A 19,072-nucleotide genomic window follows, 5' to 3' on the forward strand; every position below is an offset into this window, starting at 1 on the left:
TTTGTTGTTTTTCTAGGTTTTCCAGTACACGGTTAGAATCCATGACAATGAGAGTGTCATGGAATTAATTTGCCACTTATCTAAGTAGCTCCTTAATTGCAGGATCTTCGGCAATGTAGATGGTAGCTTTTTTGTCGGAAGTTCAAATATAGCTACAAAAACTAATAACTGGAGAAAATTATCAACTACAAAAAGCCATAGTGGAAGGAAAACGAGTGATAAATGAATACACAGCTCTCTGAAATGGAACTCTGTTCTCTTCAAAAAATGGTTGAAATGGCTCTGAGCACTATGGGACTTAACTTCTGAGGTCATCAGTCCCCTAGAACTTGGAACTAAGTAAACCTAACTAACCTAAGGACATCACACACATCCATGCCCGAGGCAGGATTTGAACCTGCGACTGCAGCGAACGCGCGGTTCCAGACTGTAGCGCCTAGAACCGCTCCGCCACTCTGGCCGGCTGTTCTCTTCCCTCAAAGAATTATTATACACGAGCAACCTGTAGAGCTCTCACCCCCAAATCCCCACACCACAAAAAAAGAATCCTCAAACTTACTGTCACAGTCACTCTTTGTCTCTCTCTCTCTCTCTCTCTCTCTCTCAGACACACACACACACACACACACACACACACACACACATACTCCCTTCCCACACACAAAGAAAGGGCTTGTAATAATAATAATGAAAAATCCTCAAATCTGCTCTCTCTCTCTCTCTCTCTCTGATCTCTCTCTCTCTCTGTCTCTCATACACACACACACACACACACACACACACACAAAATGCACAGACAGCCCTGAAAGATTTAGAACAACCGCCAGGAACACCTTCAACTGTTCCACCGTCAGCCATCTTGTTTTTACACCTTCAACTGTTCCTCTGTCTGCCATGTTTGTGTTTACAGCTGGTAAACAGTAAAACAATGACAGTGACACAGAGACAGCTCAATATATAGTGTTTGACAATGATGAAGATGAGGAAAAAGAAAACGTAAGTGAAACATAATGTAAATAGACACACACACACACACACACACACACACACACACATACATACATACATACAATTAATTAGAGGCAAAGCCATAACAATTTTCAAATCGCAATTTTGGCTTAAACAATTTATCTACTTTAAGGTGTAAGTGCTTGTAGATGACAAACTGGAAAACAAAACAATCGCTGTAGAAACACAATACATCAGAAAAACCACACCATGCGGTAAAAAGGTATCAATTCATAATTTTATGTGTTTTTTTTTTCAAATATCTGTAATTACGATTTAAAAACCAATACTTACATGCATACAAACAGTATAGAACATTCTTTATCTTTAACAGCCACAAAATAAAAGCCCACTGAAGATTCTGCTACTGCAGTGAGATATGTTTCGGTTAAAAAACAAAATTGTGTTTTGCTAAAGGCGGACCCTAGCCAAAAACATATGTACAGCCCAAGATGGTGGTTCTCCGCAGGAGTAAGCAAAGCCAGTTTCTTGTTTCTTCTCACGTTTTGTAGAGCCCCATACTCGAACCTGCAAACATATGACATTAATACGAGCTAGTAAATATAAGCAGAAAAGAGAAGCGCGATGACTTTCCGTCAGGTGATGTAAGTCAAAAGCGGACGCAAGGTACGTAACTTAAGTCTTAACACACTGTGTGATATTTTGCGCCTGTCCGCTAAATCTGCTTATTTTAATGCACACCCAGTGACTTTACAGCTGACGGGACGCAATCGTTAAGGAGAATGGAGGGTAATCCAAGCCCGCGCACGTGACGTGCTCGGCTGCACCTATGTGCATCTGGCCTCCTCCATCATTGCTGCGCTGCAACTCCTGTGTAATCCAATACAGCACCTCCCACAACCCGCCCGCCTGCATTCTCCTCCAGTTTCAGCCACGCCGGTTGACAGATGCCTCGGTCGAGTGGCCTACTAAGAAGCCGCTCTGTAATGAAACATGGCGGCAGGAAACAGACAAGTACACGTACTCCACAGACAGCCGGGCTTACAGAACCGTGCCGTCAGTCGAGCCTCGGAGAACGTACACGTCCCTCCCAGCTTTCAGGCAGAGCTACGGAGTGTCATATGTCACATCAGCCGGTGACGTGAACAGCTGGCCTACATTGTTCTTACCTTCTTTCAGTGTCATGTCAAGAAATCTGCTATATAAGCAATGGTAGCTCTTAAGGGAATACGTTATTTACAACGCATATTTGAAAATTTGTTGCAGTGTGCAGCTTTAAATTCCATAATGGATTTTTAAAACTCGTGTATTATCGCCAGTTGTGAAATGCGGAAAGTAGTGAAACACAATTTGTAACTGTTGACTTTAACTGTCGATACTTGAACAACAACAATGAAAGCAATAATACACAACGTTATGACTATGGGCCGGATTTTCTTTCTAGATTCGATATAAATTTCTCCTCTTGTTACATTATTGTTAGGGTTTTATGTAGCATACTGCAGCCTATATTGTCTATTCTGTTGCTAAATCTAGTACTTAAGAGAACAAAGTGTAACTTCCCCACAAAAATATTAATTTAAATGAACCATGAACCAAGTGTAACCTCCGCACAAAAATAATAATTAAATGAATTTTTAAATATTGTAACCTCTGAACAAAATTGGTTCCCATTCATAATCTCTGTGCAGCAATGCATTCAAATTCGATGTACCCTCAAAATTCTTTTCTCATTTAATGTTAAGTTCGAAACAGAAAAATTCCTAAACACCAAAATAATAAAAAATTCAGTAACCTGGTAAATTTTATGACGACAGCAGCGCTGCGCCACGGCCCTGTACTCCGAATAAAAAAAAAGCAAAAATTTTTACCTCAATAAAAACTGCGAATATATCTGCTCTTACCTAAAAAATTTTCGGCACAGCTCCGTGCAATGCTGGCCTATGCTTTGTGATTCGTGAAAGGAATAATCATGCATTGGGTAAAATCTTTAAATTGAAATGAATGCTTTTTTTTAAATTACTTTATATTATAAAAATTATTATTGGGGCATTTTTTTAAAGAAATTGAATGACAGTTAACATACATTATTAGATATGCGCAAGGCTGCTTCTTTACCTTCTACAATAATACTCATCCTCCAGAGTCCCGACCAGAGCCGACAAGCAACAACTAACTACATACTGCTCTCTGGTCAGAGACTCTCCTATGTCTTGCCTGTTGCAGGCAGCGCATACATCGCATACCTCTTACAAAAGGAGAAAGGGGTAAGTCTACATCTACACCCTACGAACCTCCGTGAGGTGTGTGGCAGAGAATACGTCCAACTGTACCACCTATTAGGGTTTCTTCCTGTTCCATTCACGTATGGAGCGCGGGGATAATGATTGTTTGCATACCTCTTTGCGTGCACTAATTATTCTAATCTTATCCTCACGATCTCTATGTGACCGATAGGTAGGAGGTTATAGTATATCCCTAATCACTTAAAGCCGGTTCTTGAAACTCTGTCAGTAGACTTCCTCGGAATTGTTTACATCTGTCTTAAAAAGTCTGCCAATTCTGTTCCTTCAGTACCTGTAACTATTCGTGCTGCCCTTCACTGTAAACGTTCAGTATCCCCTGTTAGTCCTATCAGGTACGGGGCCCACACACTTGACCAGTATTCTAGAACCGGTCGCACGAGTGATTTGTAAGTAATTTCTTTTGTAGACTGATTGAACTTCTCCAGTCTTCTACCAATAAACGGAAGTCTACAACCTGCCTCAGCCACGACTGAACCTATGTGATTATTCCATTTCATATCCCTACAAAATGTTACAGCCAGGTATTTGTATGAGTTGGGTGGTTCCAGCAGTGACTGATTGATTTATAGTCATAGGATGACTACGTTTTTCCGTTTTGTGAAGTGCAAAATTTTACTCTTCTTAACATTTAGAGCATGTTTCCAATCTCGGCACCACGTTGAAATCTTATCCAAAGCACTTACCTGGGGCACATTCGAAGTTACTTCTGCATATGATGATTCTCCATCCAAGATAACATGCTGTGTCCTCCCTACCAAAAAGTCCTTAATCCAGTCGCAAATTTCACTTGATACTCCGTATAATCGTAATTTTGACCATACGCGTAGGTACGGTACTGAGTCAAATGCTTTTTTGGAATTCAAGAAACACTGCATCTACCTGGTTTGCTTGATCCAAAGCTTTCATTACGCCATGTGAGACAAGTGTGAATTCGGTTTCACATGATCGATTTGTTCGAAATTGGTGCTGGTTGCCACGGAGGAGGTCATTCTGTTCAAGCTACTTCCTTATCTCTAAAATCTGACAGGTATTCCATCGGGACCTGAAGCTTTGTTCGATTTTAACGATTTCAGCTGTTTCTCAGTACCACTGACACTAATACGTATTTCATTCATCTTTTCAGTAGTACGAGGATTAAATTGGGGCCATTCTCCTGAGTTTTCCCTTGTAAAGGAACATTTAAAAACGGAGTTAAGCATTTCAGCTTTTGCTTTGCTACCCTCAATTTCAGTTCCAGTCTCATCCGCTAAGGACTGAACACTAACTTCGGTGCCTCTATCAGCATTTTGTTTAATGTCATTTGACAATATTCTGCTACAGTAGTCATGGAAGGCATCATACATTGCTCTCTTGACAGCCAAATGCGTTTCATTCAGCATCTCTCTATCTATAACCCTGTTTATTTACAAGTTCCTTTACAGTGACTGTATACCATGGCGAGTCCCTTCCATTATGAACTGTTCTACTGGGTCATATCTACCTAGTGCGTGGTCAACTATTCTTCTGAACTTGAGTCAGAATTCCTCTACATGTTCATGACCTGTGCTGAAAGTGACAAGCTCCTGACTTAAATATGATAGTATTGATTTTCTATCTAGTTTACTGAACATAAGCACCTTTCTGCTTGTTTTAATTGTCCTTCATACCTGCTTATCAAAGTTACTTAACGCTGCATTCGCGTACCTCAAGGTTCGTGCAGCACTGCACAAATCGTTAGATAAGAAAAAGCTTAGTCACAGAACTATTTATTGTTTCAACATACTTGTACCGGGAAAAAAGGAGCAACACCCAGGAAAGCCAACTGAGAGAGAAAATAGACCTGTCCGCAAACGTCGCACCGGGTCAAACTAACACTAGAATTAATTTTGATTCTGAGATGACTTGGCTTTATTCTCCACTCTTCTTCTAACATTAAAACTATGGACGTGCAGTTGATGAACGAACTAGTTCAAATAAACTGAAAGGAAAGGAACCATTCAGAGTGGTCTTTCTTTTATTGAACGATCGCTCTTTTACTCCTTGTTTCCCGTATCTGCTGGAAGTTAAAATGCGCATGCTCGAACCTCCCTCGCCCACTCCCTCGCGTTATTTAATTCAGTTCAGGCTTCAGTTCGGAACTGTGCGAACTGCGTCGATCTAAACTATCCCGTTGGTTCACATAGTTCAGATCAGTCTCCAGTTACAGTCCTCCCCTCCTGTGACACTGAGTAAACCCTACTTGTAACACAAGTGCTGTTAGGCTGCACAGGTGTTTTTTTTTATTTTTTACACCTGTTTACCCTATATCTAAACATTTCTTTCACATCTTTGGTATTAATTTGTGTGAACTATTGAATAAGAATGGGGAAAAAGAACTAGGAAACAGATAAACTCACTTTGTGACAACGAGGATAATTTTATCTTTAGTGGTTCCCACTACTCCATTTCCTAAGTAAAGGCTAGGCTTAAATGCGAAAGCGCTCAGCCCATCCTAACAAAAAATTGCATAAACAAAATAAAAGTTCTTAGAAATATCGATTCTGGGTTAGTTCCTAAACGTCACTCAGTTTTTGTAGGCAGTAAAATTTTGCTTTCTGATTTATTACTTTAATGGTTTTCCTAAGTGCTCTTATTTATTGGGTGCCTTAACATTAAAAGTGAACTGGGTGCCTTAACATTAAAAATGAACTATATAGTTCATTTGAACTAGTTCGCCGGCCTAGTTCAGCAATAACAACTGTCTGAAAAGGAATGGTTCCTAAAAAAGTACGACTTTTCCCACCACTAATAAAAAACCATTTGCTCAGCTTCATTGTAGTTGTAATTGTATTAAGATCAATGTCTTTCATAGCACAATATTGTTATTACTGCATATGAATGACAATATTCTGGCACTAGAATGTGTAGTGTCGCAATCAGACAATATTTATAATACACTTTACGAGAAAGTAAATTATGTCTCTGGCCTAGCAATGTATGCTTGCTACGCCAGAGACTCAGTGCGACCAATTTTAAATTCCTGGCACATCATATAGTTTTGCTCACTGTAGGATCTGATAGCGAAACACGAAAATTAATACAACTGTATCTTAAATCACTGTACTGGCAAGACGCGAGAACTTGTTAACACGATTAAATTGCCATTTTCTACCTGGGGACTACGAATAACAAAACATTTAATAGTCTGATGAGCTTTACAAAAAGCACAGATATTGTTTCTTTACTACCACTGACAACGCTACCGTAATGATTTACGTTACACTTCAGTATTTTTATTGGATTCAAAGAAGATGTAGGCAAATACATGAAGATATGACCTCATTCTAATATGCTATTTCTTTTAAATAAATCACAACAAGTACTAACAGACTTCCAATAACAGTCACTTCTGTACCTTCTAAGATTTATTTTGCGTTTTTTTGCTAAACATATTTTTTGTTCCAATTCATTAGTATATAACAATTATTTTCTTATAGAAATACATAGTAACATTACAAATAATTAAATATTATAGTACTTTTTCTTCTCTGACAATTCGCCACTAGCATGTGAATAACAAATTATTACCTTTCGCGGGCAAGTGCTCTACCATCTGAGCTAGCGAAGCACGACTCACGCCCGGTACCCACAGTTTTACTGTAAAGCTGTGGGTACCGGGCGTGAGTCGTGCTTCGCTAGCTCAGATGGTAGAGCACTTGCCCGCGAAAGGCAAAGGTCCCGAGTTCGAGTCTCGGTCGGGCACACAGTTTTAATCTGCCAGGAAGTTTCATATCAGCGCACACTCCGTTCGTTGCAGAGTGAAAATCTCATTCTGGGAACAAATTATTACTTTCAAAATGTTAGATAATGTTAAGCTGTTAACGGTATGTAAGACTGAGAATAATTTATGCTTTTCTAAAAGGTGTTGTTGTATGCACCAACTGACATTACTATCTTTTCCAGTGGGTAGGATCACATTTCAGCAACAGAATATGGGGTACGAACCACTGCGTTTCATTTTTTGTAGAATTAAGTCACATGAACTTACCCCATAGTCTTCACTTACGAAAATCTCTCCTTAAGATGCGTATTAGACGTTACAGTATAGGTTACTAAGAATTCTTTAAATTTCATGCTTTTGGTGAGTATCGTAAACATTTTAATAAGTTTATTCACATATCTTTCTATCCTCAATTGTACCTAGAAATTGATTTTTTGGCTTTCTATGCTTTGCCAAACGAACAGTAATCTATGATAGTTAAGTCGGTATTATGTGATGACGATTTGCCAGTCTTATTTAAATTATATAATCACTAATAAAACATCATCTTCGTTGTACTTCACCTACCGATATGCTGTTTCAGCTGGAGCTTTATTCAGTGATGACTAGTATTTGACTTAATGTTTTCGCCCTTTTCGTTATTTGCTACGAGGAAAACGAAAATAACTGAATAATGTAAGCTACCATAATAGTATACAGATGATCGTAAGGCGACGGAATATGCTTCATTTCCGAGAGCGTCGAAGAAGAAGGTTAATGCTAAGAAACTGTTCTAAGTTATGCAGTATTTTAACAGTAATATATGAAGTTAGTGTTAGACCAAAACCCAAATGACGAAAGGGAAGTCGTTCCGTGAAGTTTTGTGTAAAAGTGATGATATCGTTATACATTTTGTAAAAATTTATTTTCAATGACTTCTTTAGTTTCTTAGAATTTCAGCTGTTGCTTCTGTGTGAGAATTTTCAGTAAACATTTTATGTACACATTTTACATGTGCAGTTCAGAGTTTTTGCTGCACAAATGGATACATTTTTTACGTCTATTACTGCATAATAAATAAGTACATCGTTAATGAGATGGCTTCTTCGTGATATGATACTGAGAAATATGTTTCTCAATTTATGTTAGCCAACGCTTTCCAAGAGACAACTTCATCGAGGTTGTAACGACTTTACAAAACGCTTCCGACATCTTCTAGTTCCCTATTTTGTATAGCAACTCACGTATCTTGTACTATTACATACAGTTAGAGACACATTTTGTTTCTAACGTTGTAAATATTTCATGAGCTGTTTTTGCAGGCTATTTTTGGCTGAAAAACTAAAGTAAAATAATGTGTAGTTTTCTTTGCGTTTGGAATGAAATCAGAGCTGCTTATCACATGTATTTTCTGTGCACTCACGTACGTCTGGAATAGATGAATAAAACTCATGACTCCCGTGTCGTAATTTAAGAATCTGACTGTGTTACTGTATTTATAGGTACTGAATATACTAACACTATATTTGCTTCTTGGTACCATCAGTTCACAAATCATCTATCAATGAAACTAAGATTTCTCCAGCTGGACTAGCAGTTTTACATTATGACTGTTAAATTAGCTCTAATATCAAGCAATATATCATCGCTGTAGTACGTGAGTGGCGTCGAAAAGCTTCATAATTTTAATTAAATTAACTAGTATTCCAGATAGAGCTCCAGTTCCTTATAATATTAGTCATCTTATTGTTGGTGAGCGAATGAAATGACTGTAATTGTATGGTACTAACAGCAAATTACACATACTCCTTGTAGAAATTAATTTTAGTTTAGTGTTTATCAGCTTATAGCACTTATAACACTTTATATTTGCCTGTGTAAAAGCACCAGATGTTTCAATCGCCCATAGGTACTACCTGGCCAACAGCTGCGTCAATATATGCGGGCGCCGGCCGGAGTGGCCGAGCGGTTCTAGGCGCTACAGTCTGGAACCGCGCGACCACGCGACCCATCTACGGGAGGCTCACACTAGTCCTAAAATGATAAGCAGAATCTCAGGTAATGATGACCAGTCACTTCTCACAGATGACCTGAGAACTTACAATAAATCGGTAACAAATAAAAGGGTGAGACTGATTACAGTAAGCCTACATATTCATGAAGGTAATATATTCTTACATGCGAGATGATCCACATGTACACTGTTCGAAGAAGGAAGCTTCTGCTGTAGGCATGTCAATGCATAGACCAGGGTACAACTAATAGATGATCTTCCTATGCATAGGTGATACCCAGTTTGAATTTCAGAGGGACAGGCATAAGCTGTATCAGTTTCTCGTTCATCAAACATGTGTGAAATGGAGGTAATCAAAAGAGTTTGTATCCTTGTATACAGAGGTATATAGTTCTTCGTGGATTGCTGCTTTGTTTTGATATGGAACTCGTACCCTTGACTTTTTACAAATGATGAATTATAGGTAGCGCAGGGCGCAGTCGCACTCGGTATGGTGGTTTATGTCCAGAATATTTATACAGTGCTCTATGTACGTACGTTTTTCAGCTAAGTAAATAAGTAATATCCCCCACATACAAAAACTTCGAAACCTGTGTGCAGTGATATTTGTATGAAGAGTACTGGCATAACTGGCTTGATGTTAACAAGTGACAGTCTGAGTTTGCGCCATTTGTGAATTCATTGTGAACGTGAAAAGGGTAGATCATAAACAGAAAGTTGTCAAGAGAACAGCGTATATTTGCTTTACAGGTGAGGAGGAAATATGATCAAAATTATGAAGACGTGAGACGATCGTTCACAGCCACCATACAAGCAAGTTATCTACAAATTTAATCGTTGGTTAGAGGTGATAGGTTATGTAGCTGACTTGTCACGCAGTGACAGCGCAAAATTAGTTACTTCTAAAGAAAACCAGCAACTTGTCCGACAGATGTTCAAGGAGGACGCTAAAAACATTACATCTGAAGCCTTATAAGTCTACATTAACAAACGCCTAAACGAAGATACTCCTGATCTAAAACGTGAATGGTATGTGATCCGGAATGAAAGCAGCCCAAACTCTTGCAAAATAATCCTGTGGCCTGATGAAGAATGTTTCAAGTTAAATGGATGAGTTAACGAAAGCAGTTGCGTGTATCGGTCTTCTGAAAATTCGCGATTTGTCGTTGAGGAGGAGTTAAATGTCCCTGGAGTCACAGTTTGGGCTGGTATATGCAGCAAAGGAGTGACAGGCCATTATTTTTTTGATGGGACTGTTAACGCTTAAAGGTATCGCGAAATAATTTAAGAAGTTATTGAATGACGGTAGACAGTACGCCTGTACTTCAAGCTTTGCGAAACAGCCTCATATGGCAGCAAGACGGGCTCCACCTCACGACCAATTGCACGTCTGTGCGTTTTTGGATGAGAATTTTCAAGAGTGGATAAGAAGGCAGTGTAAAATCGATTTCTCTCAAAGATCACCGGACCTCAGCCGTTGTAATTTTTCAGTGTGGGGGATAGTGAAATACAATGTTTTCGCCACAAAACCATTAAAACTACAGGATTCAAGTGCTTTAATGGAGCAAGAATTTTAAAATGGTAGTAATAGGAAATTATGTTCCAAGATATGTAAATCAGTGTTCAAACGGTGTATCAAATGTGTAGATAACAATGGAGAACACTTTGAATGATTTCAGTAGCACCATTTACTTTGCGTAAACCATTAAAGTTGCTAAACATTCTACTAAACTTTGGGTTAGCTAACTTTTGCACACTCCTCGTGTAATGAATTGAATTGGGACACTATTAAAAGCCCTTATCAGCATTGTCCATTGTAGCTAACACCTAACTGAGGCAGGCATCTTTCTACTTTTCTTACTATTTCTGTTACTCGCTTCCACAGATAAAACTTCGAAGATAGAACAGAACTGCACTGCCTATAACTGTGATTTAAAGTTCCTTTCGATAATACCAGAAGTATTGTATAATTGGCTAAATCTCATCTTTTTCCATACATTTCCATTTCTGCAGTTATTCTTTGATGTATGTAAACCAGTTGTAACGTTCCCGTAAATACAAATTTCTGGTACACAACTGACTGTGAATTGAAACTGATAAATTTTGGACGTAAGCAGCGCTACGCCATGGCCCTGTGAAATCAACCTGAATAAACTGAAAAATTCTTACCTCATAATGGTGTCGCCGGATAACGCTGTCTATATATCTGCTCCTAAATGCCACAGCTTAGTGCAATGCTGGGCTATCTACTACTACTGAACAACATTTGCCTGAGATTTGCATTATTAGAAAGAAACTGACTTTGCTTGTTGACACAACTACATAACTGGTCTTCTGATTACTAATCAACACATGACTATGATCTGGGAAAATTTGAAAAATATTTAAATTCAAGTAAATGACTGGTAAAAAATTATGTTGTGAAAAACCATAGTATTGAAAACATTTCTGCAAACCATTACATAAAAAAATTAGAACATTACGAGTCTGACTTAATTAGTGCTGACAAACCGCAAAAGTATTGAAACAAATTCATATTAACATCTCAGACAACAAATTTAAGTACGCGCATGGCGATGAAGAATAATAAAGCTTACCTTACACCACATGGCAATGAATTGCGCTGCACCAGGGCCGACTGCTATTGCTCTTACATGGCTAGGAACTGTACTGTAGCTGTGAGCTACTACGTCTTCTGCCCTACAGGAGCGAGCGATTACTACTTGTAACACTACCGCCCTGTCGGACGTGCGTTAACTCAATAAAGCCTGTACTGTAATAAGTTCACGGGCTTCACCTTGTAAACAAGGATTTAGTACATAAGTTGACCGCGTGTACCTAATGGAAGCAATTCGGACTTATTCAGTAAGTAACTACAGTGATGCGTCAAGTAAATGTAAAGTACAATTACGCGTTCGCATGGACAAGAAGTACACACAGCAGATACTACCAATGATTAATAATACGGTCGCCAGCCTAATTAGGCATTTAGTGAGTTTTTCCCTGTACAAGTGGTAGCATGTACAAGCATAATGACACGTGGTAATGTTGCGTTTTATAGCAAAATTTAGAACCAGAAAGAATCTACTGAACTAAGGTTTTCTTCTTTTGTACTAATTTGAATGAGCTAAACTTACACAACACCACACAGCAATGATTACTACGAGCTGCACTTTGTATATTGATCAGAATGAAATCGGGCATAGATTACCCTAGAATCAGCAATTTTGAAACCACACATACAATGTCACTATTAAAATTGGGAAAAACACTAATACACTTAGGTTTAACATAGAAATTAATTTTACTATTCAATTCTGATCAGTACACTTCAAAATGTGCAAGAATAGGCAAGAGAAGGGGGGAGGGGGCCTGAAACTGTTACGGTCGTTATGCTGAAACTAGTAAGTCCTGAAGGTACATTAACACTCAAAATTATCAACCTATGGATTACTATTCTTTTGTCACGCTTCTGGAGTAATTGACTAACATTCTTTCAATCTCAAATGAATTAAATATCATTGCTAGCTCAATTCATAATTTATCTTTCAATTTAATCACACTGTAGTTCTTTACTAACATTTACATTGGCATTCCTAACTCTCAAACTGTTTTATAGCTTAAATTGGTCTGCAGATAATTTAGTACTAACAGTAAACTTTCAATTCAGGATACTCGGGTTACACAATATGTGGTAAGGACCCTGTCTAGGTCAATGATAAGGATAAGGAACGGCTAAGGCAATTCTGATAAAGGTCACTTTATTATTGATCAGTTAAAACAGTTTCGACACTGGTCCACACAGATACACTTCTAAAGATGAAGTAAATGTTTGACCTGCGCACGTCGGTGCGGCGGATGGCGGGCAGCGAGATAGCGGGCAGCACAGCACACATACAAGCACGGCTAAGGCTCTCACAGTATCGGCACTTTCATTCTTCTTGGCGTCGTAATCTTTCCAGTTTTGTGCCTGAGAATATAGCCATGCAAAGTAGTCGTCGGAATCGGCCCATCCGAGGCTCAATGGAATCCACTTTTCCTAGACAGCCTCCTCGGTACAGTACAAGTTCCTCTGACCGATACTCAACTCCGACTGTGTTACTGAGCCCGTTGTGCCGAACCGCGCCAGTGTGCGTTTTCCCGCGCTCGCCTGCATCCACCTTTTCCCGCGCCCCTACAGGTAGGGTATTCACCACAGGTTTTCTACTACACATTTTCTAATGCATTACCTACGTATGGACCAAGTGTTTAAATTACAATTTTCACATTTTACAATAGTTTTAACATTAAATACTTTTTCCTTTGGTTATCAAATTGCTTAAAATCTAACATAAGTAATGACATTCATTTCAAAAGTTGTGTACAGTTTCTTTAACATGACACGAAAAGGAAAAAATCCAAAATAATATTTACATTATTTTACATAAATTCAGACAGAAACATTTATCTAAATGCAGAAAGAAAAAAATTATTATAGGTACATTATTGTTACACATGCCCCTGTTTCCAGAAAATTTTCTTAAGTCCAAATTTTATGGGAACACTAAATTTAACAATAATACACTGGTTCTGAATCTTTACGTAAAAGTTCAAGAAGATTTACACTACATATTTCCTTCCACTCACTGTATATAGGTTCACACTATTTTAATATATTAAGACCAATATCTTGTTATTTACTTAAGTGCCTTTTGCACAGTCCAACTTCCCATTTAAACATTACTAGAATAGCAATTTAATCATTTTTTCCCAAATTTCTTAACGAAATAATTTAAAATTCTGGAATGCAAATATTTAACTACAAAAACAAATGCACATTTCGTATACACTATAGGATAATTTGTCGCTGCTTGCTTTGAATAGCAGTCCAGTTCTTAATTTACTAAACAAAACACACACACAAAAATTTTCAGAAAATTAACTACACATATTTACTGCCTATTATGTGGATTTGGTCAGTCCATTTCCCTTCATATTGTCACAATCTCTGGATTACATTTACTATTTTCCATCGACTATTTATCTGCCCTCATTGGTATTTGGCAGTCCTTCCTATTCTGGTTCATACACTGCCCATTTTCATTTTTGACAGTTCCACTTGTTATCTGTCTGAAAGCATTTACCCTTTCCTTTCAGTCTTTTCCTCCATACATTTTTATAGTTACAGTACAATTGGTAATCTGAAACTCACATAACTACATTAGTACACTTTCAATGGAATACAGACATTTACAAAGATTAGTTACATTTGAAACAATTTGGGTTCAGCATAAGATACAGCACAATTACTCGTTTCTGGGAACATACAGTTTCAGATCCACTATATTTCTTACACCTAAAGGTCTTTTGGATTTTGGGTAGATTAGGTAGTAAGCATTTTCGTGTGGAATGTTCTGTATTATATATGGTCCATTATAGATATATTTAAATTTTGAAATTTCATGGTTTAGTTCACTAGATTTTTCGTGGGTTTTTAGAAGAACATGATCTCGAATTTTAAATTTAGAAACATTTAGATTTTTATCGTGTCTTCTAGATCTAGATTCGGCTCTTTGCTTTGCCCTTTTTATTACCAATTCTTTCTTTTGATACAATCCCAAACTTGTACAAGGTGGAAACTCTAATTTTTCTTCAATTAAACTTTTACTACTTCTACCTAACAAAATTTCTTCCGGTGGGAACCCTGTAGTTTCATGATGTAATGTGTTCATGACATTCTCAAAATCCGATATGAATCTGCCCCAGGCTCTAATTCAACAAACAATAATTCACTTTCAAATAACACTGAGCTACAGTAACTATAAAGTCATGCATAATATTAATAATATCTACAAATACAGCATCCTGCCCCTGCTCGTCTCTTTATTAACAAGGCAGCCTTTTGTGGTTCATAAAACAGTCACTTAAGTCTGGTGGCTTCTTAGGCCTCTGGAGTTCAAAGTCTTTGCTCACTTGAACTCTTCGCAAAATAAACACTGAGTCGTCAGGCGGCTCTTCCTTTCTTTGTTCGGTCTCAACATCTGGATTTTGTTTTGACACTTCGTCATTGTTAGGTACAATATCGTACTTAACTGCATCCCCTTTGATTTCACTGATTTTCTCATACCCTCTTTCAGTAAAAGTATATTCACTTTCTTTTACCCCGAAAAATTCATCTTCACTAGAGTCATCACTACTTTCTTCCTCCACATCAGATTCATTTAAGTACGCTACTTTTGCACAACAGGGAAAGCTAGTATATTCAATTTTGTCTGTATTTACGTATATTTCATCATCTGAACTATCGTCGGAATCCGACCATTCCGGATCGCTATCAGGTTCTAACATAAAGGCTTTTCTGAGACAGGCACTAAGTTCTTCCTCGGTATTGTCGTCAGGCTTAGAGTTTAATTCAATCTCCTCTTTTGGTGAAACGGCCTCATCATCAGCTTTATTTACCTCTACTGTGACTTCATATTCGGTGTAATCCTCGTGGACTTTAATTACTTTCATGTAATCATCTACCCCTTCTCCACGGTGCCTCTCGGTAGCAGCTCGCACTATTGGCGGATTGTTAGCAGAAGTTATTTCTTCGTCAATGCTGAGGATTTCATCCTCCAAATCCTTCCTATCATTAACCTTCCCCTTATCGGCAGCACGCGTACTTTGCGCGGCGCTATTTATTTTCCCCTCTTCAAATTTGGGCCACGTCAATTTATTGACGCCCCTATCATTTCCCTTTCTACTAACTAATTTCCTCGCCTCATACTCCTTCTTAAAATCCTCCCACTCACATTGCTTTAGGCCCTTGTACAGATCGTCGATCTGCACACGCCAATCAGTTACTTCTGCTAATTCATTATCGCCCTTTTCCTCATTGCAAACACGGCTAACCGCACCTCTCTGTGTACTCACAGTCTCATCTATTGTTTCCTTTGCCACGGAATTATCACTCGTAAAATTTTCATTATCTCTTACGGCTACGTTCGCACCTACTGCTGCCGTATTGCTAGCGGCTTCTCTCTGAACAGATGTTCCACTAGGCTGGGCCGTTGCCCTCTGATGCTCCACTCGCCCGTTAACCTGGAGTATTCGGTGCGGCATAGATGACTCATGCTGGCTCGCACCTGACGCTTGTCTCGCCACAACACGTTGCGTCGTTTCACGCCTGTCTCTAACCTGTCTCATTACATTACGGTCGGTCCGGTATCTGTTCTTAAATCGGGGCCGGTATGTATTGTCCGCTTCCGTTTGGCCCGCAACGTTCGCGGAAATTAGTTTCCCGCGTCGTTATTGTTTTGCGCGGTGTACTCTCGTCCGCGACCTGGATAACTTCCTCTGCCTCTTCCTCTGCCTCTTCCTCTCTGTATTACATTGACGCGAAATCCATCGCCGTCATTCCTTTCGTCATTGTGTCGGGTATTACGGTTGCCAAAATTTTGATAATTGGCACGACTTTCGCGCCAATGGTCTTCGTCTTCGACTCTTTCGAGAAATGCTTGGAAGCTGCGATGATTGCTTCCTACATACCTCTTTGAATCTTCTGGGAGCTTTTTATACAGCTCCCAGATAATTTCTGAATCCGATCTCCGGCCTCTTAAATGTGTCAATTTTCGGTACCAATATTCGCAGAAATCTTTCAAAGAATTCCTGCCCCTGTTATCATGCTGATTGGCCATGATAAACTCGCGCCATAAATGGTCCTGCTTTTGTTCAGACCAATATTCTTCGGTAAATTTTTGCCTAAATTCTTCGAACGTCATTCGTTCGGTATCTAGATTGATTCCCCAGCGCTTAGCGTCACCTGCTAAGGCGCTAATTACAACGTTTATCTTTTCCTGATCAGACAAGTGCCCAGGAAATATTCTCTCGCAATTTTTTATGAAGTCTAACGGATGCCACCCGTTATGTTTCTTGGCTGGATCGAAGCGTTCCTCGCCTTCTAACAGCTTCGTAATTGGTGCGCCATTACAGACCACACCAGGCCTATCTTTAATTCTGCTCTCTAGATCGAAAATTTTGCCTTGAATTTTCGTACAATTTTGATCACATCCGGTTACTTTTTCACCTAATTCTTTTTCAGTGTCTACAACTACCTTTTTCAACTGAGATATTCCGTATTGACATTCGTTTACGATCTCAGTTTTAAGACCGAAAACTTTTTCGTCTACCTTAGTTACAACCAGAGGTTCTACTTTCTCTTGGATGTTGAGAATTTCAACATCGAATCTACTATTAATGTTACCAATTTCCTCCTGCATAGTATCCATATTTTTGTTAATAGTATCAATTTCAAATTTCATATTATTTAGCACAGAACTTAAATTTCCCACTTTTTGTTCTACCTGCTCTATTTGTTTACTAATTCTAATTCCTTGATCTTTGACCTGTGCTTTAATTTGATCAACGTGTGTTTTAAGCTGCTCGTTCTGTGTTTTGATCTGATGGCCCTGTGTTTTAAGCTGCGCATCAACGTGCGTTTTAAGCTGCTCGTTCTGTCCTACAATTTGTTTGGTTAATTGTTCAAATAAGTCATTCATATTTAAAATTTTTACACTGTTTTGTTCTACGGAATCCGTGTGTTCCGATTCTACTTCATAAGTTTCTTTCGGTTCTTTCTTTATCTGTGGTGAATCAAATATGTCAGTGGATTCGTTCACGTACCCACTATCATCTACAAAGTCACCCTCTACTTCCTGTTTTGTCCCTTGCTGTTTTCGAGGTGATCGCGACATTTCAATCTGTTCGTTGACGTGTTCATGGTATTGTATGTACGCCAATTGTCTTCCGCTAACGCCATCTGTTATCTGGCCGCGTAGACTCCTGCTACTGCTAGCCGCATTCTCCATTTCGCTCGGCACATCTACCCTGTCCCCGTTCCTGTCCATATTGAATGCCAATCACACCGCACTATTATACTTGACTCACGCTATAGTTTACTTTGCTAAACTTTATTGCTGTTCGTGCCACTGAACATCCACTGTTCGGTCTTTACGTTAGTGTATAACCGACAACAACTGGATGTCCTGTCACCGGGAAGCCACGTGTAACACTACCGCCCTGTCGGACGTGCGTTAACTCAATAAAGCCTGTACTGTAATAAGTTCACGGGCTTCACCTTGTAAACAAGGATTTAGTACATAAGTTGACCGCGTGTACCTAATGGAAGCAATTCGGACTTATTCAGTAAGTAACTACAGTGATGCGTCAAGTAAATGTAAAGTACAATTACGCGTTCGCATGGACAAGAAGTACACACAGCAGATACTACCAATGATTAATAATACGGTCGCCAGCCTAATTAGGCATTTAGTGAGTTTTTCCCTGTACAAGTGGTAGCATGTACAAGCATAATGACACGTGGTAATGTTGCGTTTTATAGCAAAATTTAGAACCAGAAAGAATCTACTGAACTAAGGTTTTCTTCTTTTGTACTAATTTGAATGAGCTAAACTTACACAACACCACACAGCAATGATTACTACGAGCTGCACTTTGTATATTGATCAGAATGAAATCGGGCATAGATTACCCTAGAATCAGCAATTTTGAAACCACACATACAATGTCACTATTAAAATTGGGAAAAACACTAATACACTTAGGTTTAACATAGAAATTAATTTTACTATTCAATTCTGATCAGTACACTTCAAAATGTGCAAGAATAGGCAAGAGAAGGGGGGGGGGGGGCTGAAACTGTTACGGTCGTTATGCTGAAACTAGTAAGTCCTGAAGGTACATTAACACTCAAAATTATCAACCTATGGATTACTATTCTTTTGTCACGCTTCTGGAGTAATTGACTAACATTCTTTCAATCTCAAATGAATTAAATATCATTGCTAGCTCAATTCATAATTTATCTTTCAATTTAATCACACTGTAGTTCTTTACTAACATTTACATTGGCATTCCTAACTCTCAAACTGCTTTATAGCTTAAATTGGTCTGCAGATAATTTAGTACTAACAGTAAACTTTCAATTCAGGATACTCGGGTTACACAATATGTGGTAAGGACCCTGTCTAGGTCAATGATAAGGATAAGGAACGGCTAAGGCAATTCTGATAAAGGTCACGTTAT

Source organism: Schistocerca cancellata, chromosome 3 (genome assembly GCF_023864275.1).
Source record: "Schistocerca cancellata isolate TAMUIC-IGC-003103 chromosome 3, iqSchCanc2.1, whole genome shotgun sequence".
Classification (NCBI taxonomy): Eukaryota; Metazoa; Arthropoda; class Insecta; order Orthoptera; family Acrididae; genus Schistocerca; species Schistocerca cancellata.